This window comes from Lycium barbarum, chromosome 2, assembly GCF_019175385.1.
Source record: "Lycium barbarum isolate Lr01 chromosome 2, ASM1917538v2, whole genome shotgun sequence".
Lineage (NCBI taxonomy): Eukaryota > Viridiplantae > Streptophyta > Magnoliopsida > Solanales > Solanaceae > Lycium > Lycium barbarum.
The window spans coordinates 53,875,583-53,903,306 of record NC_083338.1 but is presented as its reverse complement, the minus strand read 5'-3'; the positions used below and the strand labels follow the sequence as shown (position 1 = coordinate 53,903,306).

At 39.3% G+C, this 27,724-nt stretch overlaps 1 long non-coding RNA gene across 1 annotated transcript; it reads left to right on the top strand.

Moving 5' to 3' along the window:
• The first annotated feature begins 62 nt into the window (after nucleotides 1-62).
• LOC132626514 (uncharacterized) lies at nucleotides 63-22,668 on the top strand. Its single transcript, XR_009577361.1, has 3 exons — nucleotides 63-633; nucleotides 11,256-12,584; nucleotides 21,417-22,668. It is a non-coding gene; the product is annotated as an uncharacterized LOC132626514 (long non-coding RNA).
• Nucleotides 22,669-27,724: the final 5,056 nt, after the last annotated feature.

Genomic DNA, 27,724 nt, shown 5'->3' with positions numbered 1-27,724 from the left:
GCCCACTTCCCTTTTGAAACCTCAAAAATCAGTTGCCTTTCTCATTTCTTGGAACACAGCAAAAGAAAAACACCAAACGAACCCTTAAGTCCAAAATCTTTCAACGCCAATTTCAAATTCTCCAGCTGTCTTCTCTATTTTCGGCTAAGGTCCAGTGACTTTAAGCTTTCGCAGTCGTTGCTGGCCTATTTCAAGTAAAGAATTTATGGGTTTTGTTTTCTTCCTCAAAAAGAGGATAATTTTCATCGGTAATAATTGTTTTCTTCAAATATGATTTAGCTTTTATCTTTTTCTTTTCTAATATAATCAGTGGACTGAAAAACGAATTTCAAGTCCGGATTTTGTCCCACATCGTTTCAAAATGAAAAAACCCTAGCATTTGGGGATCTATAAATAGAACCCTCAATTCTCATTCATACACGATTTTTTTTTTTTGGAGATCAAAAATTGGTTTTTACACCAATAGTGGGTTTTTCACAACTCCAAGAGTGAGAACACTCAGAAATCCGGCTAAGCCATGAGTTTCGAGGACGTTCTCGCTCATGTTTAATTTTTTGGAAGTCGTTTTAATCGATTCGGGTGAAAGATAGTTCGTCGTCAACCCTCGTTGCCCCGTCACTGCTCAGCAAAAAGGTAATTTCTTCCTTATCTCAGTTTTATTTTCCTTTTTGTTAAGTTATGTGTGTATTTCAATTTCGGTATAGATTAGTTTAGTTTTGGAATGCTGTAAGAATTAGATAAGTAATCTTCTACATTCATCTTAAGGTTCTGTTTTATTTTTTCAACTCTGCTTCTGCTTGGTTACAGTCTACTGGCTAAGTGATTAGTGTTATAATTCGTTTGAACATTCGTTAGTAGAAAACATGAAGTTGTCCTCACACTCTTTCAATATAGATTTTTGAATGGTGCCATGATGTACTTGTTCAAATAATTAGCTTTTGGTTCTAGTTATAGAAATAAGAAGTTTTTTCCATTCTTTCTTTTCATGTGATCATAAGTTTATGTATAAGAATGACATTGGATCAGTTGGATCTTTAGTTGTTAACATGGCATAGTTTGAAGAGTAAACTAGTTGAAGTTGAGTGGGATTCCCTTCCTCTATTTACTGAAAATGATGTGTAGATGAGCATCAGGTTGTGCTTTGGTTATGAATTATACTCTTCTGTTTGAGGTGATCCAAAGTCCCTTCATTTTCATAGTTATGTTAGGGTCTGTTAGTCTATGTATTTCTGGACAATTCAAAATTTTGAATTTTAGCTGGCTGTTAGATTTAGTTAAAGTACCTTTTTTTTTTCTTTCGATAGTTCAATCCAAGTCTTATCCTCATGTCACGACCCAATTTTGCTAAGCCACGCGGGCACTTACCTTTTTCGCCTCGATAAGAGAACCCTCAACCCAACGAAAATAAAAGCATAGATAATTAAATCAACTAAGCGGAAGAGAATAATCATATAAGTCTTACGATAAATAAAATAGAAAGAGGCGCGGAAATAAGGAAATACACCCAGGGATTGGTCTAAGCCATACAAGCGCATCTAGAATTCAAAATATACAAGTCTGAAAATATAATAATACATCAAATCTGTATATGTCTCAAAATGGAAAAGCCAGACATAAATAAGGAGGAGTCTTGAAGGCAGCGGACATCTCGTGCTCACCCTGTAGACTCGAAGCAGTCCTGATAGCAACTATCAGCCACGGGTGATGGAAGAAGACCCAACTTGGAACTCTGCACTCATAAAAGAATGCAGCAAGTGCAGGTCAGTACAAAACCACAATACTGGTAGGCATCATAGGCCGACTAAGTATAACTAACATAATTCAGACAATAAAGCAAGATAGACAGATAAATCAATAAGTATAAGTCAACCATAATCAGAACCAAGTACACATCATCACCTAGGTAGAAGCATCTAAACCCAAGTGTGCCAACTCTCAATATGTCCGATCCGAAACCAACATCACAAGTAAAGCACCAAACCATCACAATATGACCATGATGCAATGCAATAATGTATGGATGCAAATGCAATGTCATGTAATGCTGTGTACACATGTACTCTGGATGGAATACCTCCACGTCTCGGGAGCACAACCCAAGGTGACTCGCGAAGTCTAAGTGCTACTCGTCCCGGATCTTTGCCCAATAGATAGACGAGACTCCTGATCTTTACCCAAGGAGGGTTTTCTCCAGCACCACCCTAGGGACCCGCGGAGTCCATGCACTCACTCAATCCACGATTTCGGTACAAACATCGGATATCGGACTCTCACATCACTCTCATCCAAAATCGAGCCCAGCTTATCACAGTGTTTCATCAAGTACTAACAATGTATCAACAGTATATTATGAAGGATGAGAATGTATGCAATGTATGTATCAATATCAATAATCCAATCAATATCACAAGTACCAAATATGGGTATGCCAACAATATCACGAAAGACTACACAAGTCATATAGAACTATATCCTCGTTCCAACATCAACAAGTAAGGTACTACAATATCTCAATCATGATGGAAAAACAGTCCCTATTATCTACTATCAACACGTGGCATCAAGCCAACAACAACAGAACAATCAAGTCACAACACAACAGGGTGGCTAACCCCAATCACACAACAGGGCCCAACCTAGGACAATATCCAACCCAACTTCATACCCGAAGGTTTATATGCTGTCTCCGACAATATCATCTAAATATATGCTTCAATACACAAAATCTCATCAAAGGTAAGCCATAACCTACCTGGATGGTCGAACAACAATACATCAATAATCACTCTTTAGCCTTGCCCTTCCGCTGAGCCTCAAGATCAAAGAAGTCTAGGCATATTTGAAATCTAGATTAGAAATCATGAAGATCGATACCTATATTGCTATCATTCACATTAGATCAAAACCAACCCTAGAATTTGGGAAAACGGGGCCCACAAGGTCAAAACGGAAAATTCGGGGGTAAAATATCCAATTAAACACTAGGTGATCAAAACCCATCAACTAATTGCTAAATAACTCAAGGATTCATCCAATTTTGAAATTCAAGCAAAACCCCCAATTTTGGGTATAAACCTAACTCTTAGATTCAAGAATCCAACACTAATAATGGAAGATATGTGATTAACAACCTTAGATACATTATAATCTAGCATAAACCCAATCAAATTCATCATTTAAAAGCCTAAGTAGAATATCCATTAAATACACTTTTTATCTTCCATTACTAAGGAACTAACAAGGAAAGAGGGATTCTAAGATGACTAGGAATAAGGAATTAGTAAGGAGATTAGCAGGACTTACCACCAAGAATTTTCCCCAAGAATCTTCTTGAACAGTACACAAGAGCTCAATTTATGTAATGGTAATGAGTGATAGACTACGGGCTTTTAATACATAGTTAATGAAAAACCGATACCGTTATGGCGGCATCGGGACCGCCATGGAGCCGCCGTCCCGACGTCCTCTTCAGACTGTCAGAACGATCTGGGCAAAACAAGCTTGGCCGCCCCAGCTGCCATCCCACCGCTACGGCGGTGCTTCTGGGACGACACTGGTACCACTCTAGCAGACACCAGGTACCAGAATCCCAAATATTTTTTCAAGTCTCAATCGAAATCCCGACCAACTCCCGAGGCCATCTGCTCACAAACCACGTACACAGACCCACATATAAACATGCTACGAAAGCACTTGTGACCTCGAAATTTCACAACGGAGGCCTTGTTGACCAAGTCAACCTCGATACCTCAATTCCAGCTTCCCAACCTAAGTTCCAAAATGCATCCATGTGCATTGGGAACTGAACCTGATATACACACAAGTTCTAAACGACCATCCAGACCCCTTGGAGTCCACGAATTTCCGAAAAGATCCGTTTATCCAAAAGTCAACTCTTTTTCGCTTTAAGCTCAAATTTTACAAAAGGTCGCCCGAATCAAATCTAGACACATCGAGAAGCGTGACAATAGTCCCCTAGGGTTAAAAGTGAGCTAACCAAGCTCGGAAAGGGGCGAAAATGCCAGAAAGACTATAACGACCAAACGGGTCATTACACCTCAAGTAGGATGAGATTAGACTAGTTAGCATGACACTTTGTTTCATCTTTGATAGACTCGTATTTTAAATTAAAGAGAGGTTGCCTTGAGATTTATTTAAGATTAGTCAAAGTGTGTCTGTTTTGTTGAAGTACATAGTTCAAAGGTTTATAGATTGAAATCTATTTCACACCATTAACATGCTATAAGAAATTTCATGAATGTTGTGCTGTGGTTTCCCTCCCCTTTGGCCAGTTGCTGCTTCGTCTTGTTATGTGATATCCACATCTGCTCTCTCCCTTAGTGCTATTATGTCTTCTCAGTTTCCTGCTAATTAACTGTTGAGTTGAATAGTATGACTTCCTCCAATTTGGTCATATAGTTTAAGCTTAACCTTTTGTCTTTGAAGAAGAATATAGTGTGGCTCTAGTTAACTTATTTCCAATGTGCTCATGTATTGTTCTTTCTGGATCAGTTGAGCGTTTGCAAGTCCTATAAATAGGAAAATGATTTCAAATCATTTCACCAAATCCAACTTCAGTTTTTTTTTCTCCCTTGAAAAAATGGGTTATAAACTAAGGTGTACATGTTTGCATGGTTTACCAGAAAGATGAGAAAGTATGTGAACCTAAATACAATCCCATGTTAGCTCTATTTAATGAACTTCCCTATGTAGATTTTGTGACATTTTCAGTTTGCTTACCATGAATGTTGTTGCGCTCTTTACGGTATTCTAATATGCTAAATTGTAGTTAAAGTAATGGCCACATCTAGGTTGTTTGAATAACAGAGAATATGACATCTACATTTGACTTAACTGCTTCAATTGTGAATAAGCTTCAAAAGGCTAAGATATTACTTGGAATCTGGAAAAGCTATTTCCCCTAAAAGTAGAATGGTTCTGTGTCTGTTTTGAACTTTTGTTCCAATGGGAATTTCCAACAGTTTTCCCATTTTGAATTTTTGTTCCAATGTGAATTTCCAACAGTTCTCCCATTTTGTTAAGAATAGAGAGAATGTTTAAGTTTGAAGATGATTTTGGGTTCTGTTTTGTTGGAGTATTAACTAGACATAGCATGCCAAAGGTGTGGGGATTAGGTTCTGCCTATAATTCTAAACACAAATTAAGGCGCGCTACAGCCCGGTGATGTGGTAGAGCAAGAGGCCGCGGGGCTGCCCCAGCCAAGAGCAGAGCTCCTGCGGTGGAGAGGTCTCCATCTCCCGAGCTCGAGTATCAGCCGGATAGAGACCAGGCCCCCAGTACGGACACAGCCTGAGGTTACTTCTGACCAGGTCGTGCATGACACTATAGCCAAGATTCTACTTCACCTTGATGCCTAGCTGGCGGCAGCCGGAGTTACTACTCCCGGCTGGGGTTCACAGACTAGGGTTGGGGCGCAGACCCCTTAGCAGGGACTTACGCGGGCAGCACATTCCGCTGCAGCTATGGCTCCTCGCATTGATGCAATACCCGCTCCTGGTGATGAGATTAGGCCCATGGAGGGCGCCGTTATGACTGCTTCTGATCAGGACCTTGTTGGGAGATTCAGGAAGTTAGAGCCACTGAGGTTCTCTGGTACTTCGACTGAGGATGCCTATAAGTTTATTCTTGATATGCATGAGTTGCTGCACCGCATGGGGATAGTTGAGACCCACGGCATTGATTTTGTGTCCTACTAGTTTCGCGGCGACGCAAAGACATGGTGGAGGTATTTCGTGGCGTGCAGACCTAAGGGTTCCCCTCCTTTGACTTGGACTCAGTTCTATCGGGCCTTCCTTGAGAAGTATGTGCCCCGGTCTTTGAGAGAGGCGTGTAGGGAGCAGTTTTTGTACCTTGAGCAGAGGGGCATGTCTTTAGAGTCCTATGTGACCCGTTTCCTTTATCTGGCCCATTACTGTACTCCGTTGATCCTTACTGAGTCTGATTGGATCAGGCACTTTGTGGGAGGACTATTGGGGCTCTCTACATATTCTTTGTCTTCAGATGGAGTCTATGGGGGCTTCCTTCTAGTCCATTATCGAGCATCCTTCTGTGGTTGAGGGCACTAAGGCCTGTGCTTTTGGTTGTAGTGACAAGAGGCCACGACAGACTGGCAGTTTTGGAGGTCATGGTTCGAGGGGCGCCGTACAGTTTTCGAGGCCACTTCAGCCATATTTTAGCCGTCCTGTGCATTCAGCGTTACAGGCTTCCCCTAGTGAGACACCCAAGCAGAGATCTCCTGAGATTTCGTTCTCCAGACCAGTAGAAAGGGCTATTTCATCCGGGTCTTCAGCTTCCGTGTTTCAGCATTCGACCCCTCTTACCTGTTTTTCTTATGGAGAGGTTGGGCATATTTCTAGGAGATATCCCCAACCCAGGTGGGATTATCAGCCGTTGAGGACTTCTGTATCATATGGTGGTCGAGGTGGGACTTCTCAGAGAGGCAGTGCTTAGTCAGGCCGCGATACTTCCTATGGTTCTAGAGGTGGTTCCCAGCCAGCTAAAGGTGGTACTCAGGGTATGAGAGGGGGATCTCAAGCTAGGCATGGTGGAACACATTGTTACTCATTTCCTGGTAGGCCTGAGGCAGAGGCCTCAGATACTATAATTTCAGGTACTATTTCCATCTGTCATAGAGCAACGTCTGTGTTATTTGGGCCTGGATCCACCTATTCGTATGTATCTGCATTTCATGCCGTTAGTTGGGATTTGCCTTGTGATAGCATAGATATACCTGTTTATGTGTTTACTCCGGTCGGAGATTCTGTGATTGTTGATCAAGCCTACCCGTCTTGTCTGGTTACTTTTATGGGATATGACACTTGGGTAGATTTAATGATCCTAGATATGGTGGACTTTGATGTTATATTGGGGATGTCCTGGCTTTCTCCCTATCACGCGAGCTTGGACTGTCACGCCAAGATAGTCACATTAGCCATACCGGGCATTCCTAGACTTGAGTAGAAGGGTACTCCTAGTCCCGCTCCGAAGAAGATCATTTCCTTTCTTCGAATAAAGATGTTAGTAAATAAGGGGTGTCTAGCCTATTTAGCTCATGTTCGTGATATGACTATTGCATCTCCATCTCTTGAGTCGATCCTTATTGTGAGCGAGTTTGCAGAGGTATTTCCGTCGGATCTATCGGGTATGCCACCCGATCATGACATTGATTTCTGTATCGACGTGCATTCGGGCACTCGTCCTATTTCCATTCCACCGTATCGGATGGTACCTGCTGAGTTGAGGGAGCTTAAGGAGCAGTTACAGGATTTGTTGAGCAAGGGGTTCATTAGACTGAGTGTCTCCCCTTGGGGTGCTCCTGTGTTATTTGTGAAGAAGAAAGATGGGACCATGAGGATGTGTATTGATTACCGCCAGTTGAACAAGGTCACTATTCGGAACAATTTCCCTATGCCTCGTATTGATGATCTGTTTGACCAATTTCAGGGTGCTTCGGTATTTTCGAAGATTGATTTGCGTTCCGGCTATCACAAGTTGAAGATTAGGACGGAGGATATTCCGAAGACAGCATTTCAGATGAGATATGGCCACTATGAGTTTCTAGTGATGTCTTTTGGGCTCACCAATGCCCCGGCTGCATTTATGACCTTAATGAGTGGCATTTTTAGACCCTTTCTTGATTCCTTTATGATTGTGTTTATTAATGACATCTTGGTGTATTCCAAGAGTAGAGAAGAGCATGAGAGCCATCTCCGTACTATTCTTGGGTTGTTGAAGAAACATAGCATGTTTGCTAAGTTTTCTAAGTGTGAGTTCTGGTTGAAATCTATAGCATTCTTGGGCCATGTGGTGTCTAAGGATGGGATTATAGTTGATCTACAGAAGATTGAGGCTATGAGGGGTTGGGCGAGGCCCACTACTGTTACTGAGATTCGTAGTTTTATGGGTTTGGCTAGTTATTACCATCGCATTGTGAAGGGTTTTGCTGCCATTGCTTCGTCCTTGACCCGATTGACCCAGAAGGATATTCCCTTCCAGTGGACGGATGATTGTGAGGAGAGCTTTCAAAGGCTCAAGCTTCTTTTGACTACAGCCCCGACCTTAGCATTTCCCGTGGAGGATAAGGATTTCGCTGTTTATTGTGATGCGTCCCGTCTGGGTTTGGGTGCTGTGTTGATACATGAAGGTAGAGTGATAGCTTATGCTTCCCATCAGTTGAAGGTTCATGAGAAGAACTATCCTACCCATGATTTGGAGTTGTCTTCGCTTTGAAGATTTTGAGGCATTATTTGTATGGTGTTCACTGTGAGGTTTTCACCGATCACTGTAGTCTTCAGCATGTGTTTACCCAGAGATATTTTAATTCCAGGCAGCGCTGATGGATGGAGCTCCTGAAAGACTATGACATCTCTATTCTATATCATCCCCCAATGTGGTGGCTGATGCCTTGAGTCGCAAGGCAATGAGTATGGGAAGTTTAGCTCGATTGATTATTTTTTAGCGTTCGTTGGCCATGGAGGTTCAGACTCTGGCCAACAATTTCGTTCGTCTTGGTATTTCAGCCCCGGGCAAGATTTTGGCTTGTGTAGAGGCGAGGTCATCTTTATTGGATCGGATAAGGATTCATCAGTTTGAGGATGCTCAGTTGAGCAAGATTCGAGATATATTTTTGAGAGGTGAGGCCAAGGGCGCCGTGATTGATTTTGAGGATTAGAGGACGCGTATGCTTTCCTCGTATTGGTGATTTGGTCCAGTTAATCTTGTCTGAGGCTCTTAGCTCTCGCTATTCCATTCATCCAGGGAAAACTAAGATGTATCGTGATTTGAGACATCACTATTGGTGGCATCGAATGAAGAGAGATATAGTTGATTTTGTGGCTAAGTGTGGAAATTGTCAGCAGGTAAAGTATGAGCACCAGCGACCCGGTGGGGTGCTTCAGAAGATGCCCATTCCTGATTGGAAGTTGGAGAGGATTATCATGGATTTTGTCACGGGTCTTCCGAAGACCCTTGGCAAGTTTGATTCTATTTCGGTTGACTAAGTCCGCTCACTTCGTTCCTGTCCAGGTTTCCTATACCGCGGAGAAGTTAGCCAAGATGTACATTAGGGATATTGTGAATCCAATCGGGGTACTATTTTCACTTTCCGATTCTGGGGGCATTTCATAAAGAGTTGGGTACTCAATTGGATCTCAGTATAACTTTTCATCCCCAGACCAATGGCCAGTCCAAACGGACCATTCAGGTGCTCGAGGACATGTTGAGAGCATGCGTTATGGACTTTGGTGGTCATTGGGATCAACACTTTCCCTTGGTAGAGTTTGCGTACAATAATAGTTATCATTCGAGTATTGGGATGGCGCCTTTTGAGGCCTTGTATGGTAGGATATGTAGATCTCCGATTGGTTGGTTTGATGGGTTCGAGGCTCGGCCTTGGAGTACGAATTTGTTAAGAGAGTCCCTTGATAGAGTGAGAGTTATTCAGGCCAAGCTGTTAGCAGCTCAAAGTCGATAAAAGATGTATGCGGACTAGAAGGTCCGGGATTTAAAGTTTACTATTGGTGACCAGCTTCTGTTAAAGGTTTCACCCATGAAGGGCATTATGAGGTTTGGTAATAAGGGCAAGTTCAGCCCCAGATATATTAGTCTGTTTGAGATTGTGGACTGTATCGGTGATGTAGCTTATGAGTTGGCATTGCCGCCAGGCTTGGCGGGAGTTCATCCGATTTTTCATGTCTCGATGCTGAAGAAGTACCATGCCGACGATACCTACATTTTCCATTAGGATTCTATATTGCTTGATGAGAATTTGACATATGAGGAGGAGCCTACGAGATCTTGAATAAGCAGGTTCGAAAGTTGAGGTTGAAAGTGATTGCTTCGGTGAAGGTGCAATGGAAGCACCGTCCTGTTGAGTAGGCAACATGGGAGACCGAGTCCGACATGTGTAGCCGATATCCTCAGCTATTCACTGATTCAGGTATTTTTTCACTTCCTTTCTTTTCTTCGCTTGAGGACGAGTGATGGTTCAATTGGTATCTGATGTAACGACCCATTTGGTCGTTATAGTCTTTTCAATATTTTTGCCCGTTTCCAAACATTGATTAGCTCATTCTTGACCCGAAGGGACCGTTGGCATGCTTTTCGAGGTGTCTAGATCAGATTCGGACAACTATTGCGAAATATAGGCTTAAAGTGAAAAATGATTGGCCCAAAGTTGGCTTTTGGGTAAACGGACCTTTTCTAGAATTTCGTCGATTCCAAGAGGTTCGGATGTTCGTTAAGAACTTGTGTGTGTATTTGGTTCGGTTCCCAATGCACTTGGATGCATATTGGGACTTGGGTTGGAAATTGGAACTGAGGTGTCGGGGGTTGAATCGGTCAACGAGACCTCCGTTGGGAATTTCGAGGCCACGATCGCGTTCGTAACATATTTTTGTGTGGGTCTGTATATATGGTTTATGAGCAGTTAGCCTCGGGAATGGCTCGGGATTTCGATTGAGACTTAGAAAAATGGGAGGAATGCTAGTACCTGGTGCCCGATATGGCGGCACCAGTGCCCTCCCAACGGCACTGCTGTTGCGGTATGTTGGCCACTGGGGCGACCATATGTATGTTGGCCAGACGACCATGGCAGCCTGATGGGTGCTGTAGCGGAGCTGCTGTAGCGGCCCCGTCACGGTCGTGGCGGTGACGGCCCAACTATTTTCATTAAGTGTGATTTAAATAAGCCTTTAGACCCTCATTATTTCCCATTTCGAAATTAGAAGCTTTGGGGAACAATCCTTGGGATATTTTGGAGATATTCTTGGAGGTAAATCTTGTTTATTCCGTTAATCACAATCATCCTAGATTTCGCCTTACCTTTAATAATCCCTTAGTGATGGAAGTTGAAATAGGGTTTTGGTGAACTTTTCCTTACACACATTTATGAGGAAATTGATGATGTTTATGTTAGATTTTGATGAATCTAAGCTTATTAATCATATATCTTCCATCTCTAGTGTTGAATTTCGGAATTGAAGGCTTATGGTTTATACCCAAATTGGGGGTTTTGCTTGAAATAAAAAATTAGGCCAATCCTTGAGTTAAATCAGCAATTAGTGGTTAGGTTACGAACACCTAGTGCTTAATTTGATATTTTTCTTCCGAATTTCTCGTTTTGCCCTTGTGGGCCCGTTTCTCCAATTTTTAGGGTTGGAATTGACCTAAAATGAATAGTAGCAATATTAGTATCATTCTTCATGATTTCTAATCTAGATTTCAATTATGCTTAGAGTACTTTGGTTCTGAGGTTCAGCGGAAAGACAAGGCAAAAGAGTGAGCTGTTGGTGTTGCGGCTCGGCCATCCAGGTAAGTTATGGCTTACCCTTGGTGAGACTTCGTATAGCGAAGCGCATATTTAAATTATATTGTCGGAGACAGTATGTGAACCTTCGGGTATGAAGTTGGGTTGGATATTGCCTTAGGTTAGGCCCTATTGTGTGTTGGGACTAGCCACCCCGTTGTGTTGTGTTTGATTATTTTACTGTGTTGGCTTGACGCCGTGAATTATTGATAGATATTGGATTCTGTTTATCGTCTTGGTTCGATATTGTTTGTATACTCACTGTTGGTATTTGTGATTCAGATATATTGTTGGCATACCCACTATTGGTATTGGTGATTCGGATATATTGTTGGCATACCTATTGTTGGTATTTGTGATTCTGATATATTGTTAATGTGCCTATCATAGGTATTTGTGATATTAAGCATAATTGTTGATGTTGATAAATGCATTGCACGCACTCTCATTTTCATGATACATTGTTGAGATATTGATGGCATTGATGAAAAACTGATGAGCGGGGCTCGGTTTTATTTGAGTAATGTGAGAGGCCGATGTCCGATGTTCATCCTGGAATCATTGATTGACTGAAATAGATACTTGATAAAACTCTTTTACTTGAGTGACGTGAAAGTCCGATGTTCATTGATCAATTCCGGAATCGTTGATTGTATGGCCCATATGCGATGTTTGTTCCGGAATCATTGATAAAGCATGGACTCCGCAGGTCCCCCAGGGTGGTGCCGATGAGAACCCCCCGTGGGAAAAGATCCGGGGTCCCGTCTGTCTGTTGGATAAAGATCCGGGACGGGTGGCACTTATACTTCGCAAGTCACGTTGGGTTGTGCTACCGAGACGTCGATATTTTTGTCCGGAGTACATGTGTACATCACATTTGCTTGGCACTGCATTGTATTCATACACTACTGCATTGCATTGCATCATGAATTGATTAAGATGTTTGGTGTTGTATTGCGATGATTGGATTGGATTGGATATGTTCGGACTTGGCACATTTGGGATCAGATGCTTTACATAGGCGATGATGGATACTTGAATTTGATTACATTGACTTGTACTTGTTGGTTTATTTGCTAATCTGTTTATTTTCTGAGTTGTGTTAGCTATGCCTAGTCGGCCGATGATGCCTACCAGTACTGTTGTTTGTACTGACCTGCACTTGCAGCATTCTTTTATGAATGCAGAGTATCAGGTTGGATCCACTTCTGTGACACGTGGTTGATAGTCACTTCAGCTTCCTCTTCGAGTCTCCAGGGTGAGCATAGTCATCCGCTGCCTTAAAGATTTTTCTATCATTATGTCCTATTCTATTCAGAGACATAGACACTTTATGTATTAGTATTTCGGATTGTATTATTTCCCTTTTAGATGCTCTTGTGTTATTCAGACTAGACCCTGGGAGTGTTGTTATTATTCCGCACTATTCTACTACTTCTATATCTATATGGTGAGACTTACGTATTTGTTCTATTCCGTTGCTTCATTTCATTATTTTGTGTATTTATACATTGTTGGGTTGAGGGTTTGCTTATTGAGGTAGGAAGGTAAGTGTCCGCATAGCTTAGGCAAAATAGGTCGTGACAATATAGGGGAGGTTCGAGTCAGTTCAGGCCACCGTTACCTCAGTATGGTAAGTGTGGAAGGACTCATATAGGACAGTGTCGTCGAGACTCAGATGCGTGTTATTCATGTGGCCTCTCGAGCCACTTTGCTAGGGACTGCCCCGCAAGGGGTATAGGTGGTATGGCTCAGCCGACAGGATCTATTGCGGCTTCATCAGCTTCGGTACGCCCACTGGGTCAAGGTACTCAGGCCCCCGCAGGTAGGGTAAGAGGTAAAGGAGCGGGAGCAGGAGCTAGTTCTAGCGGTCATTAGAACCGCATTTATGCTCTATCCAGTCGACAGGACATTGAGTCATCTCCAGATGTGGTTACAGGCATACTATCCGTTTTTTCTTATGACGTATATGTGTTAATTGATCCAGGTCTACATTATCCTATATTACACAATTTGTTGCTAGCAAGTGTGGTAAAGAACCAAAATTATTGTGTAAATCATTTGAAGTGTCTACCCCCGTACGTGATTCTGTGATTATTAAACGGGTATATAGAAATTGTGATATAAAGATACATGATCGTCATACAGTAGATGATTTAAATGAACTTGAAATGGTGGATTTCGATCTTATTATGGGCATGGATTGGTTGGCTTCATGTTATGCGAATGTTGATTGTGCTACAAAGGTCGTTCGCTTTAAATTTCCAAATGAGCCCGTTCTTGAATGGAAGGGAAATGCTGCGGCGCTAAGGGGTAGGTTTATTTCCTACCTTAAGGCTCAAAAATGATCTCTAAAGGATATATTTATCATCTTGTATGGGTTCAGGATTCGGAAGCAAAATCTCCAACTCTTTAGTCAATTCCTGTCGTTAATGAATTTCCTGACGTATTCCCTGATGAGCTTCCTGGTATTCCTCCCGAAAGGGAAATTGAATTTGCTATAGATGTACTCCCAGACACCCAACCTATATCTATTCCTCCGTATTGAATAGGGCCTGCAAAACTGAAAGAATTGAAAGTTCAGTTGAAAGATCTTCTGGAAAAGGGTTTCATTAGACGGAGTACCTCCCCGTGAGGTGCTCCAGTGTTATTTGTTCGGAAGAAAGACGGCTCATTAAGAATATGTATTGATTACCGTCAACTGAACAAGGTGACTATTAAGAACTGGTACCCACTGTCTAGAATCAACGACCTGTTTGATCAACTATAGGGTGCAAGGTGTTTCTCGAAGATTGATCTTAGATTTGGGTATCATCAGTTATGGGTCAAGGAAAAAGATATCCTAAATACAACTTTCCGGACCAGATATAACCATTATGAATTCCTTGTCATGTCTTTTGGCTTGACAAATACACCAACAGCCTTTATGGATCTAATGAACCGGGTATTCAAGCCATTTCTGGACATCTTCGTGATAGTATTCATTGACGACATCTTAGACTATTCCCGGTCCGAGGTGGAGAATGCGAATCACTTGCGATTAGTGTTACAGACCCTCCAAGATCGTCAGTTATATGCTAAATTTTCAAAGTGTGAATTCTGGTTGAGTTCAGTAACATTTCTGGGTCATATTGTATCAGATGAGGGCATTAAGGTGGATGGTCAGAAGATTGAAGCTGTAGAGAATTGGCCAAGGCCTACTACTCCTACTGAGGTGCGGAGTTTCTTGGGGTTAACTGGATATTATCGAAAGTTTGTAGAGAATTTCTCCTCCATTGCTGCTCCAATGACTAAGTTGACTCATAAGGCGTCTAATTTCCAATGGACCGATGCTTGCAACAAGAGTTTCTAGGAATTGAAATGCCGACTAACATCGGCACCTGTCCTAGCATTTCCTGAAAGATCGGAAAGGTACGTTGTGTATTGTGATGCATCTAGAATAGGATTGGGTTGCGTTCTAATGCAGCATGGCAGAGTTATTGCGTATGCTTCAAGGCAATTGAGGAAGTACGAACAAAATTATCCAACTCATAACCTTAAGTTAGCCGCTGCGGTTTTTGCTCTAAAGATATGGATGCATTATCTATATGGTGTTCATGTTGATATTTATACGGATCACAAGAGTTTGTAGTACATATTCCGCCAGAAAGAACTGAACTTGAAACAGAGAAGATGGTTGGAGCTATTAAAAGATTATGACGTCGATATTCTATATCACCCCGGGAAGGCAAATGTTATAGCGAACGCCTTAAGTCAAAATTCGATGGGAAGTATGAAAGGGGTAGAAGTGAGCAAGGTAGAAATGACTAAGGAATTATGCCGCCTAGCTAATTTGAGTATGCGACTTATAAATGCCAGTGACGGAGGAGCACTAGTGCAAAATACCGCTGAATCATCACTAGTAGCTGAAGTAAAGGCGAGGCAGTTTGAGGACCCCGAATTAGTCCAGATGAAGGAAAGCATCCCGAAACAAAAGAAGTCGTTATTAGAACTCTCGGGAGATAGAGTTCTTAGATATTAAGGTCAACTATGCGTACTAAACCTGACGAGAGCGGATCATGGCAGAAATCCATCAGTCCAGGTATTCTATTCATCCTGGATCAACCAAAATGTATCATGATATTCGGTAATTCTATTGGTGGAATGACATGAAGAAGAATATTGCGACTTATGTAGCTCGATGCCCGAACTAACAAGTTAAAATCGAACATCAGAAGCCTGGTGGTTTATTGCAGTAGATGGAGATCCCTACTTGGAAGTGGGAAACAATCTATATGGATTTCATTACCAGGCTACCTCGTACTTATCAAAAATTTGATTCTATTTGGGTAATCGTTGATAGGCTGACAGAATCAGCCCACTTCTTACCTGTTCGGATTACTTATTCAGTTGATGATTATGCTAAGCTTTATATCAAAGAAATAGTGAGACTGCATAGTGCCCCAGTTTCAATTATAAGACAGGGGTGCCCAATTTACTGCCCAGTTTTGGAAATCATTTCAACAAAGGCTAGGTACTCAAGTGAGCTTAAGCATAGCCTTCCATCCACAGACTGACGGCCAAGCTGAGCGTATTATTCAGTCAGTTGAAGATATGTTAAGGGCTTGTGTTTTAGACTTCAAGGGTAGTTGGGACGACCACTTGCCGCTTATTGAGTTTGCCTATAACAATAGCTATCATTCTAGCATCCAGTTGGCCCCATACGAAGCCTTATATGGACGGAAATGTAGATCTCCAATTGGATGATTCGACGTGGGTGAAACGGGGTTAATAGGCTGGGAGTTAGTCCAACAAGCGGTGGGAAAAGTTAAGCTTATTCAGGAACACTTATTGACAACTCAAAGTCGGCAAAAGCCTTATGTAGATGTTCGACGTAGCGATCTAGAGTTTGCAGTCGGTGATAGGGTGTTCTTAAAAGTCTCGCCGATGAAGGGGTTATGAGATTCAGTAAAAAAGGAAAACTTAGTCCAAGTTATATAGGGCCATATGAAGTTATTCGCAGAATCGGCCGAGTAGCATATGAATTGAATCTACCCTCGGAATTAGAAGCCGTACATCCGGTGTTTAATTTCTCAATGCTTCGAAAGTATATAGGAGATCCCTCCCGCGTGACCCCAGTTGAAGATATTCAGGTCACTAAAGACTTAACTTATTAAGAAGTCCCCATAGCCATCTAAGATTGACAAGTCCGAAAGCTAAGAACAAAGGAGGTAGCTTCTGTAAAGGTGTTGTGGAGAAATAACAACAGGGAAGAAATGACTTGGGAAGCCGAGGAAGATATGCGGTCCAGATAACCACACCTATTCCAACTTCCAGATGTGCAGGTGGAAACCAATGTATCGGATGTTGTTTAGAAGACAACAAGAAATGATTAAGGTGAGTTATGACTAATATTTGTAATCCTAGTATATTTTGGATGGTCGTGTGGGGCCTGTTTTAGTGCTGGTTGTTGGTTATACTATTTTGTGTTGCGACAGAGCTGAGTAGCAGGTTTAGATTGTCTTATTTACAGAGGAGACTCTGTCAAAATTTCTAAAACCCTCCAACAACTAAAATATATTCATAACATTCAAGAACGAATGTTTCTAAGAAGGGAAGGATGTTACGCCTCGTACTTCGTACGTCGTCATCGAAAGGTTACATGTGGATTTGAGGTTAAACAAATAGGAGAAAATAAGTTCCATCAAAGTTTGGAATGTTGAACAAGTTATACGGACCGGAAGAAATTTTTGTCATACTCATGTAGATCAAGAGCTCAGTGTATAAAAGGATAAGGTCCCGAAATAATTTAGGACTTAACAAGTGAGGCCGCGGTGATTGGAAATAATATTTTTGTGTGTACCGAAAGAGTAGTATTATATCACATGATAATGATGATGAGTATATGAAGTGTGTTAAAATTAATTATCGGGCAATTGGCTAATTGTTGAAGTTAATGGGTGATAAGGAATTAACTAATTAGGTAAGTTTAATTATGTGTGAGACAAAAAGGAATATAGTTGATCAATAGGGAGAAAATACTCAAAATACCCCCCAACGTTTGGCCCAAATCTCAACTACACACCAAACCTTTGCGGGGGTCCTATTACCCCCCTTGTCATTTTAAAAGTGAAATATATTGCTCCCTAAAAAGCCACTCCCACATATGTATTGGCTGTGTGAAGCACACGCGCTTGACACGTGTAAATTTCAATTAACACTTTTTTTTTCAATTTTTTTTCTTATTCTTTCCTTTTTTCTGATTTATTATTATTATTTTAAAATTTCTTTTTCTTTTTCTTTCCTTTGTCTTCCTCGTGGTTCTTTTTATAATTTGTTTTCAATCTTTTTTCTTCCCCAAAGCCATAAGTGAGAATCATATTCTGCTAATTGACATTCAACATAATTTCTCTCTCTCCATATACAAAATCTCAAAGAAAAAATGACTAGTTTATACTTGAAGAAGAAGAAAAAGCAAAAATTTTGGAGAACAGTTGACCAAAAATGGCGGAACCAACTCCGAAGTCTCCGCCGCCACAGCACTAGCGGAGAGAGAGTCGATGATGATGGATCTCGATGTCGATATCGATGCTTCCTGGTCGTTCAATTAGATTTTGGTTGCGGCAGCGACGGTTTCATCTAATCCAGTGTTGCCGCTACAGTCTTTTTCCCTTTCTCCCCGAAAATCTCACCGCCGCCGTCCATCCACTGCTCCGACGAACTCATTTCTCTGTATATTAATAGATTTTTCTCTATCCATGCCTCTTCGCTAACAGATCTGGACGTGTGGTAATGGCATGAAAGATTCCGTTGAAGAGATTGAAGAGCTGCAGTGGAGATGGAAAGGGGCGGTGGTAAAAATTGTGGCGGTGGAGATGGAAGAGCTTATTGGCGTAATAAATAAAAACAAAAATATGGGCTAATGGCCCTTTTTCTCTTTTACATTCAATTTTTTTACTGAATTAAATCTCATTAATTTTTGAATTTCAGTAAACAAATCTCAGACATGGAAGAGGTCAAAACCGACCAGATCTTAGGTGAAATCCCGCCATTAGAACATTGGAAACATATAAGGAATATATATATATATATATATATATATTAATGAAAAGTAAAAATAAAGTTTTAATAATGTATTTTTGCCTTTCACTCTCTCAAAGAGAGTGAAATACACTCTCTTTGTCATCTCATGCCACATCAGCATTTAGGGAGCAATATATTCCACTTTTAAAATAGCAAGGGGGTAATAGGACCCCCGCAAAGGTTTGGTGTGTAGTTGGTATTTGGGCCAAACGTTGGGGGGTATTTTGAGTATTTTCTCATCAATAGGAGGTAAGTGTTCATATATAGCATTTCCACGTGGAACATGGAAGATGAAAGTGTAGCGACTATGTTTTAGGAATGAGGATGTGGCATCTATGTAGTAAACAACTAGTTAAAATGGTTTAAGGGCATGTGGACCCCATGGTCCACTTAATGGGAAAGTACATAGCCTCCCTTATCTTATTTATTTACGGACACAATGTGATAAAGGTTGCAAAATATTGGTAATGCAATTTGGATGTTAAGTGAAATAAGCAGCAACTTAGTTACTATTTTTGAGGAAGAAAACGCTGAGCAACAACGTAGTTACTGTTTATGGGAGAAAAACTTATAGGCAGCAACTTGGTATTCTAGTTAAAGAATTTTGTTTGGTTCTTATATGTTCGGGTGAGAGTAGACTTATCCTCTTCGCGGTTAAGATTTGTTATATCCCGTGTTTTGCGCGTTTGAGAAATTTGAAATAATGTTGTCTTGTAGGAAATGAGACTATATTTTTATGTTATTTAACATATGTGTGATATTCATGAGAAATACGGATGACCACTTGGGCCATGTGGTCGTCAACCTAGTGGTGGGCTTAAGCCCACATGAGAGTTAAATGAGTCAAATAATAGATGACCAAGTCATCTTAATCCATTAACTCTCTAGAAATTTCAAGAAGTCTCAAGAACAAAAAAGAAGAAGAAAAGCTCTAGGCCATTCGGCCATAGCAAAAATCAACAAGAATCTTGAGAAAAAATTTCTTTAAAAATCATTTCCTACTAATTGAAGGGTCCTTAGCAAGTTGGAGTGTTCATTGGAACAAGAAAAATTCATATTCTTGCAAGTTGGAAGTTCTAGCCAAGTGAAGAATTGAGGAGAAAGGTAAGGTTTAATTCTTTTCTTGTATGTTAAGGATGGTTTTGTATGTTGTAGCATGTGAAAAGGGGATGAAGTTCTTGAAAGAGTGAAAGCATGTGTGGTCGTGCATGTATGTGTGTGTAGGAATCATGTTTTAATTATTTTATCTAGTGGTTGGTTGTTGTTATTGTGGGTGCCATGTTGATAATGGACGTTGGATGATTCTAGGGAGGTTGCAGCCGTGTGTGTGTGCATGATGTTTGGCCGTGTATATGTGTTAGAAGTGGCCGTGTGGTTGTGGGGAAACATAGGAGAGAATGAGTCAATTTTATTTAGTGTTTTGGTTGTTGTTGTTGTGGATTTTATATTGCTAATAAAAGCTTAATGAGCTTAGCGAAGTTGTAGTAGTTGGAGACTTGTTTTAGAAGTTTATGAAAATTGAATATGATGTTCTTGCATGTATGGAATGTAATGTTGCTAGTATGATGTTGTTAGTGCGTAAGTTATTAGGTTGTTATTGTTCTTATTGGAGTTGGAAGGTCTTGAAGGAAGTAGTATATTGATTGAGTTGTTAGAATGTATCTTGGGTTGATTATTGGAATTGTTAGTATGGTTGTTGGCATTGTTGTTGATTGGAATTGGCCAAGTTGAATTTTGGGGATGGTGTATTTACAGGGAAAATGCTGCCGAAATTTCGGTAGACAATATGAATTTAAGACTTGAAATTCTAAAAGCTTGAAACTTATATTTGGCAACTATGACCAATTGTAGATTTTGGACGAAACGGGGATTGAGTTTGGACGAGCGTAAGGCGCAAGTGAGGTATGTAAAGCTATCCCTTTTCTTCTTTTGGCATGTCCTAGTTATTCTAGGTTGAGATGTGAACCTCGGGGATGATCCTGTTCTTAGAAACCCGAGCTAGATTTTGGGTACTATTCATTCAATGTAATTGAATCACAATTCTTATGTTTAGTTGGAAAAGTGATCAAACATTCGTAAATTTCATAAGCGTAACCGAATCTCCTAGAAACTTCCTTGGATGACTCCATAGAGTCTAATGTTCGTGATTTATGTTCGCCACCTCGATTTGACCGAAGTGGGCCCACTAGTCCCGAGACGTCCTTCGTTTGTCTTACTTAATCTACTTTCGTATGATATAAACATGGGACTTTTGACTATGAATTTAAGGCTCCGTTTTATTTGTTCCATAAGAGATTTGAAAGCTCCTAAATGTGAACGACTCACAATTTTCAGAAATTGGCTTATGAAGTATTTTTCGAAAGTTTTGTAAATTTAAAGGCTCATATTTTTGTATACTAATTCTGACAGACTCGATACCTATTTTTGCACCTTTTGTCCTATATATATATATATATATATATATATATATATATATATATATATATATATATATATATATATATACGTGTATTTATTTGTCGAGTCTGGGAATTAAATTGTGTATATGCATATGGTTTCCGCACTACTCTGCTCGTGCCTATTACTATGATATCGTTCGCCGGTTCCCGGGCCGGTTTTGTGATCGTGCGCACTATGATATATTCAGCAGTATGCTGTGTTACGGTTCCCGAGACCTCGCCATAGGGCCGGGTTCCGTTTATGGAGTTATGCTGTGATATGGCTTATGATTTGTTGTGATGATGTGTTATGTACGGGGTTGTACGGAGATTTGAAACCTTCTGGAATTATGCTGTGTTGTGGCACCAGCGTCGGAGTGGTGACCACATTCCTGAGCCTTATGCATGACTTTGATTTGCATTCTTATACATATGATTTCCGTACCGGTTTTGATATACTGATTTGGTATTCCCTTCTGTACCTTATGCTTCAGTTATGGTTGGATTCCTGTATCTTCTGCTTTGCATACTCAGTACATATTTCGTACTGACCCCCTTTCTTCGCGGGGGGCTGTGTTTCATGCCCGCAGGTACAGACGCACAGTTTGGTGATCCACCAGTTTAGGACACCCTCTTCTGCTGTATGGAGTGCTCCTCTTATTCCGGAGCCTACATTTTGGTATATATCTTCGTTCGTTGCATATGTATATATTTGTTCAGGGGTACGGCGGGGCCCTGTCCCGCCATATGATTCGGTTGGTCTGTTTAGAAGTCTGTAGACGTATACGTGGGTTGTGCCTACTTCTTTTCAGGTGTGTTTGTATGATCACACTCGCCATGGAAGCCTCATCGGCGTGCATTTGTATATGTTTTGGGTCGTTGTGCCATTTGATAGCCTAGTCGGCTTCTGATATATATGTACATATATGGTTGTGTTTGAAATGTGTCTGAGACAGTTTGATATGATTTGTGGCAGCGCGTGATATTTGTGCCCGTATACGCTATTTGTATGCGATTCGGAATTGATGAGTGTGTTCGGGTGCCCAGTTCGGGCACTAGTCACGGCCTACGGGGTTGGGTCGTGACAAGATTAACGTGTAAAAAGGGCTTGTTCGGACACCACGAGTAGAGGTTCGGCATTAAAGGTATGTAGGGCTTATTGCTTACCTTTCTTTCTTTTGGCATGATGTTTGAAAGTGACACAAAATCGTGATATCCATACATAATGATTCCACTCTTAATATTTAGATGTTCTCTGTTGATTCCCTATTCCGAAAAAGTATTGATCCATAAAGAAGTTCATAAGTCACAAGTTCACGAGTCGTATAGAGACTGATGAGCTGAGTATCCCATAGATGGATTGCATACATGCACATATAAAGATATACTATATACATGAAATTTCCCACAGAGGCCTACGACGCTATACACGCGATATAGTATATACATGAAATTGCCCACCGAGGCCTACAACGCTATAGACGCGATATACTATATATATAAGAGATTGCCCGCAGAGGCATACGACGCTATAGACACTATTATTATGCATTGTGATATACTTATAACGTTTGTACATTAATGAGGCAGGTGGTATCTCTATTTTCTTTGAGTTATTGCTGTTGTTTCAGTTGTTGTTCATGCCCAACCTATTCAGTACATCTTTTGTACTGATGTCCCTTCTGGGGCACTGCGTTTCATGCCTACAGTTACGGATAGACATGGTGATGCACCCCTTCCCCAGTAGGAGTTGATCAGTTGTGTTGGTGTTGTGCTCTTTTCTTTCTGGAGCTGTTGTGTTAAAGTCTAGGTACTTGCATATGCTACTTACATTTTGAGGTATGATGGGGCCTTGTCCCGTCTTTTCGTCATGTACATATACTCGTAGAGGCTTGCAGACGTTGTCTAGTAATAGTTTGAGTTTGATAGCCTAGTCGGCTGTGTTGTAAGATATTAACTCTTCCTTTTGATGGCCTTGACAGGTTATGTTCATATTTTATATAGTTATCATCTAGAAATCGGTTGATCTGGGATTATCCCCTTACTTCTTGTATTTGGTTATATGGGAATCTTGTTGTCACATAACTTGTTTCTAAGTTCAGATGCCATAATTGGTACGCTCAGGCCCTCCGGTTCTGGGTGCCGGCCACACCTCCAGATTTGCGGTGTGACAATTGCGCTACAGATCAATTCTAATAATGAGTAATTATAGACAATAAATGCTACTTTAATTCTAAAGTGTAATATTTGCTGCGAATCTGGACCGGACATGTAATGTTAATCTTCCATAAATGACCCGAACCAACTAGTCCGGAAGGGTTGCTCCGGGTTTATTCGGTACTTCTTGTTCCGACCAAACAAAATGACTAAGCAACATTTTAACTCCAATTGCCATGTGTTCTATTCCCATCATGCCTTGTGTTAAGCTATATTTTGCTATGTATACAAATAGGCTAAGCCCAAGTGCTAGGAGTAAATACATTATTGTGCTCTAGACTATTGTTCTAAATAAGTAACATAAGATCGACTACAAGTAAACACATGAAGAAGCCAAAGGGTATTCAACATCTACTATATATAGATACAAAATAATTGTAACCATGTATAAATAGTATAATTTTTTCCGATGGGAGTTCAGACAGTGGCGAATCTAGAATTTATAAGTCATGGGTGCTCTATTAATTTTAGTATAAGTTCATAGTGCTCATAAAAATCAAACATGGTTGCTCATAGTTCTTTATAGAGTTTTTAAAGGATTATTTATGCATAAATAAACTAATTTGGCCAAACTCAATGGGTGCTCAGCACCGATACTTGCAAACGTATTCAGATGACCCTACCTGGCTCCGCCTCTGAATACAAGTTGAACCAATTTGACCAAACTAATAAAAAAACCCAGTAAAATACCAAAACTGCTAAAACTAGTTTTTGGTTTAATTTGGTTTACTTATTTAATAAATCGATTTAGTTGATTTTTTATTTTTTTTATTATTTTTTTGACATAAGAAGACTACTCAAACATCCAACCAAAAACGTCCCATCGAGTCCACACGTTTCTTTGGTATAAACAGCATAGTGTCAATATTAGAATTAGATACTCCTATTTATCAACGTGGACCCTGTGTTATGTGTACGTTTAGGAATCCGCGACTTTTCTAACTAAAAAAAAACGTTAAACCAAACTAGTATAAAAAAAAACACATTAATAGATTTTACGCACGAATGAAGGAGCCTTCGGTCAACCCACACTTGATTATTTGAGGATGGGCCATTACATCAGCAAAGGTGACTTTAGGTGCAGCATTTCAGATTCCAAGGCCACTATAATGCCTCTCTTCTTTCGTATGTTCCCTATTATACGAATGATCACTTAATTTTATTTTATTATATAATAATTATATTAAACTATTTAGTATAATAAAATATAATTTAACATAATTATTATCACGACCCAATCGGAGTGCCATGACGGGCACCCGGTGCTAATTCACCCGGGCACCTCTTATCGTACATTCATATTCACATCTAGGTGGGTCACATGGCCTGCCTTGTCGACTCATATTTTGTATTTAATTTTTTAGCCTCATCGACTTGTGTATATGGATATGGGCATTGTTGTTGATGATGATATAAATGTGTCATTACCCAATGAGATTAGTATTATTGATACATAGAAATCATGAACAGGCCATGTGGCTCACCTAGATGAGAATATGAATGTACGATAAGAGGTGCCCGGGTGAGTTAGCACCGGGTGCCCGTCATGACACTCCGGTTGGGTCGTGACAATAATTATGTTAAATTATATTTTATTATACTAAATAGTTTAATATAATTATTATATAATAAAATAAAATTAAGTGATCATTCGTATAATAGGAAACATACAAAAGAAGAGAGGCAATATAGTGGCCTTGGAATCTGAAATGCTGCACCTAAAGTCACCTTTGCTCATGTAATGGCACATCCTCAAATAATCAAGTGTGGGTTGACCGAAGGCTCCTTCACGCACGAATTTCGTGCGTGAAAGGCCCAAGCTGCATCTTAGTCCTTTCACGCACGAAATTTCGTGCGTGAAATCTATTAATGCAGTTTTTTATTTTTTTGTACTAGTTTATTTTAACTTTTTTTTTGTGCTAGAAAAGTCGCGGATTCGTACATTTAGGGGTCGTTTGGTAGTTGGACAAGAGACAAGTTATTTGTGTATTAATTTCTGCATTGACTTATATCACGTTTGGTAGCTAGTAAAGAGACACCTTATTCATGTATTAATTTCTGCATACTTATATAGTGTTGGGTAGTTAGTTAGGAAATAAGTTATTCATATATAAAATTAGTACTACGTTTGGTTTGCAATTTAGAAACCCGCATTACTTAATACATGTATAAGTTATGAGGGAATCCATATATTATTTTATGTGGGGTAGAAGATGTTATAACTAATACATGAATAAAGAGTTGAAATGACAATATTTCTCTTATCACTCCCCACTTAAACACTTTCCTTTTATAAACAAAATTTATATACATATTTTTTTAATATAATATTATAATATTTCGTAAACAAATATTTTAATTTAATTCTAAACAAATACTTTAATTTAAAAAGTATATAATGTTTATTAATTTTTAACATAACAAACCAACTTCCAAAGAAATAATTTATGCATAAACCCTCCATAACTAAACCCTTCATAACTAATACTTTCATAGTTAATACATGTATTACTGATACCTGCATAACTAATACCTGTATTACTAATACATGCATTATTAATAACTGCATAATCCTAACCAGCTACCAAACGACCCCTTAATTCTTTTCCCATACCCAACTCTACAATGGATCTATTCATACTCGTAAAAAGTTTTGATATTGTGTGCGTTTGATGTGATAGAATTTTTTAGTGTTTGGTTATTATAAAATATTCTTCTTAGTGCAAATGAAAGAAAGAAAAGTCATTTTTCTCGTAACTAGGACGCGTTTGGTCATGAAATTTTTTCACTTTTAATTTTTGTTTTTTATTTTATTTGAAAATCAACGTTTGGTCATAAAATTTCAAATATAAGTTGTATTTGGAATTTGAAAAACACCTAAAACCTTGTTTTCACTTTTTTCACTTTCACTACATTCAAACAACCAAATATTCTTTGCAAAAACTATAACTAAACACAACTTCATCTTCAACTCCAACTTCAAAATTCCAAAAAAAAATTAAAATATTTGGTTTCATGGCCAAAAGACTAGTTAATAGTTCACTTTATATTACTTACTTTCACTTAAGATTTTCATCAAGCACACTCTCAGGGGCGGCTCAACGAAATTAGTGGCCTAAAGCCAAACCATAATAAGAGGTCTTAAGTTTATTAATAAAATAAATTTTTTCGTCAACAATTTTGTACATATCTTGATTTTTCGATGGATTATCTGCTAGCTCCCCTCGTAACTTTATTTACAAATGCTTGTTTACAATTTTCTTTTAAAGAAAAACACTATTTCTTTATATAATCTGGTTACTCTAATAATATCAATTCATTTATCATTAAGTATATGTCAACATAATTAATACATGTGTAATAGTTATCCATTTAATTTGAAGTGAATAGTCACTTCAAATTAAAATAATCAGTTCTAAAAAAATGCTACAATTTTAAAATTCTTTTATCAATATGGTCATCAAATTAGTCATTTTTATATATACGTGTTTGTTATGAAATTTGAGTTGTTTATTTGAAAATCCTCAATCACATTAAAAAAAATTATAATATCTTTTTATTAATATTATTTTTTTGATATATAAATAAATAAATAAATAAATAATATATAAAACAATAAATTTTGCGGCCCCTCAATTTTGGGGGGCCTAAGGCAATTGCCTTAGTTGCCTCACCATTGAGCCGGCACTGCAAACTCTTCAACTGACCTCCTCCTCTTCCTCTTCTTTAGCTCCATTTGGGACGAGCGTACGTTGTAAGATATAGATTCTACAGAATTCAATAGCTTTGACTCAAATTTTGTATTTTTTAAGAAATAATTTAATATGTGTAAATTATAAATTTAAGATCCGGTAACTTCAAAAGGCTATACTCAAAATCCACAAATTACAAATTCTCCCGACTTTGAGCTCAATCATATCGGTCAGAAAATTCATGGGTATTTGAATAAAAAATATTATTGTTCAAGGGATAACGACAACACAATGTAATTAAAGTATTAAACTAACAAAAGCTGAATAGTTCAGGAATTTTAAGTCTTAACTCTATATAGTACAACTAGTAATTTTCCTTTTCTGCGGAAATAAGGAATTGAGTCCTAACTCAAAGTCTAGCCCCAAACAAGGCTAGCTTATAGGTTTGGCAGCGAGCAGCTAATGTCAAAGATGGTAGGTAGATGGAAATAACAAGAAAACGGCAATTTTTAAGAACACCGAAAGTTGTCTGTAAATACTGCTTTATACATAAGTTGTAGGTACGTGCTCAATAAATTTAAATTAGTAGGAGAGTCCGGAACCAAAATATCCCAAAAAAATAATTTTGAACCAAAATACCCAACAAAAAAAATGTTACCAAACTACCTTTAGCGCAGTAATTTACTGCGCTATAGTGTACCTCTTTTTTTTTCGGCCCTTTTGGTTAACCCTTCTTCCATTACACTTTTTAACGTACTTTGACCATAGATTAATCATGCTTCGGGACCCCGAAACTTCAATATTTTATATAGAGCGCTATTTATTTTTGTGCGATTAATAAGGTAGGATCAATACATCAAGGATACACAAAAGTTCGGATGGCCGTTTTAATGGTTGAAAAGTGCTCGAACGCCATTTTCGTTTGAAAGCTCAATGCCATTAGCTTGAAGTTCTTTACGAATACTTAAACTTGTTCATTAATAATTAAT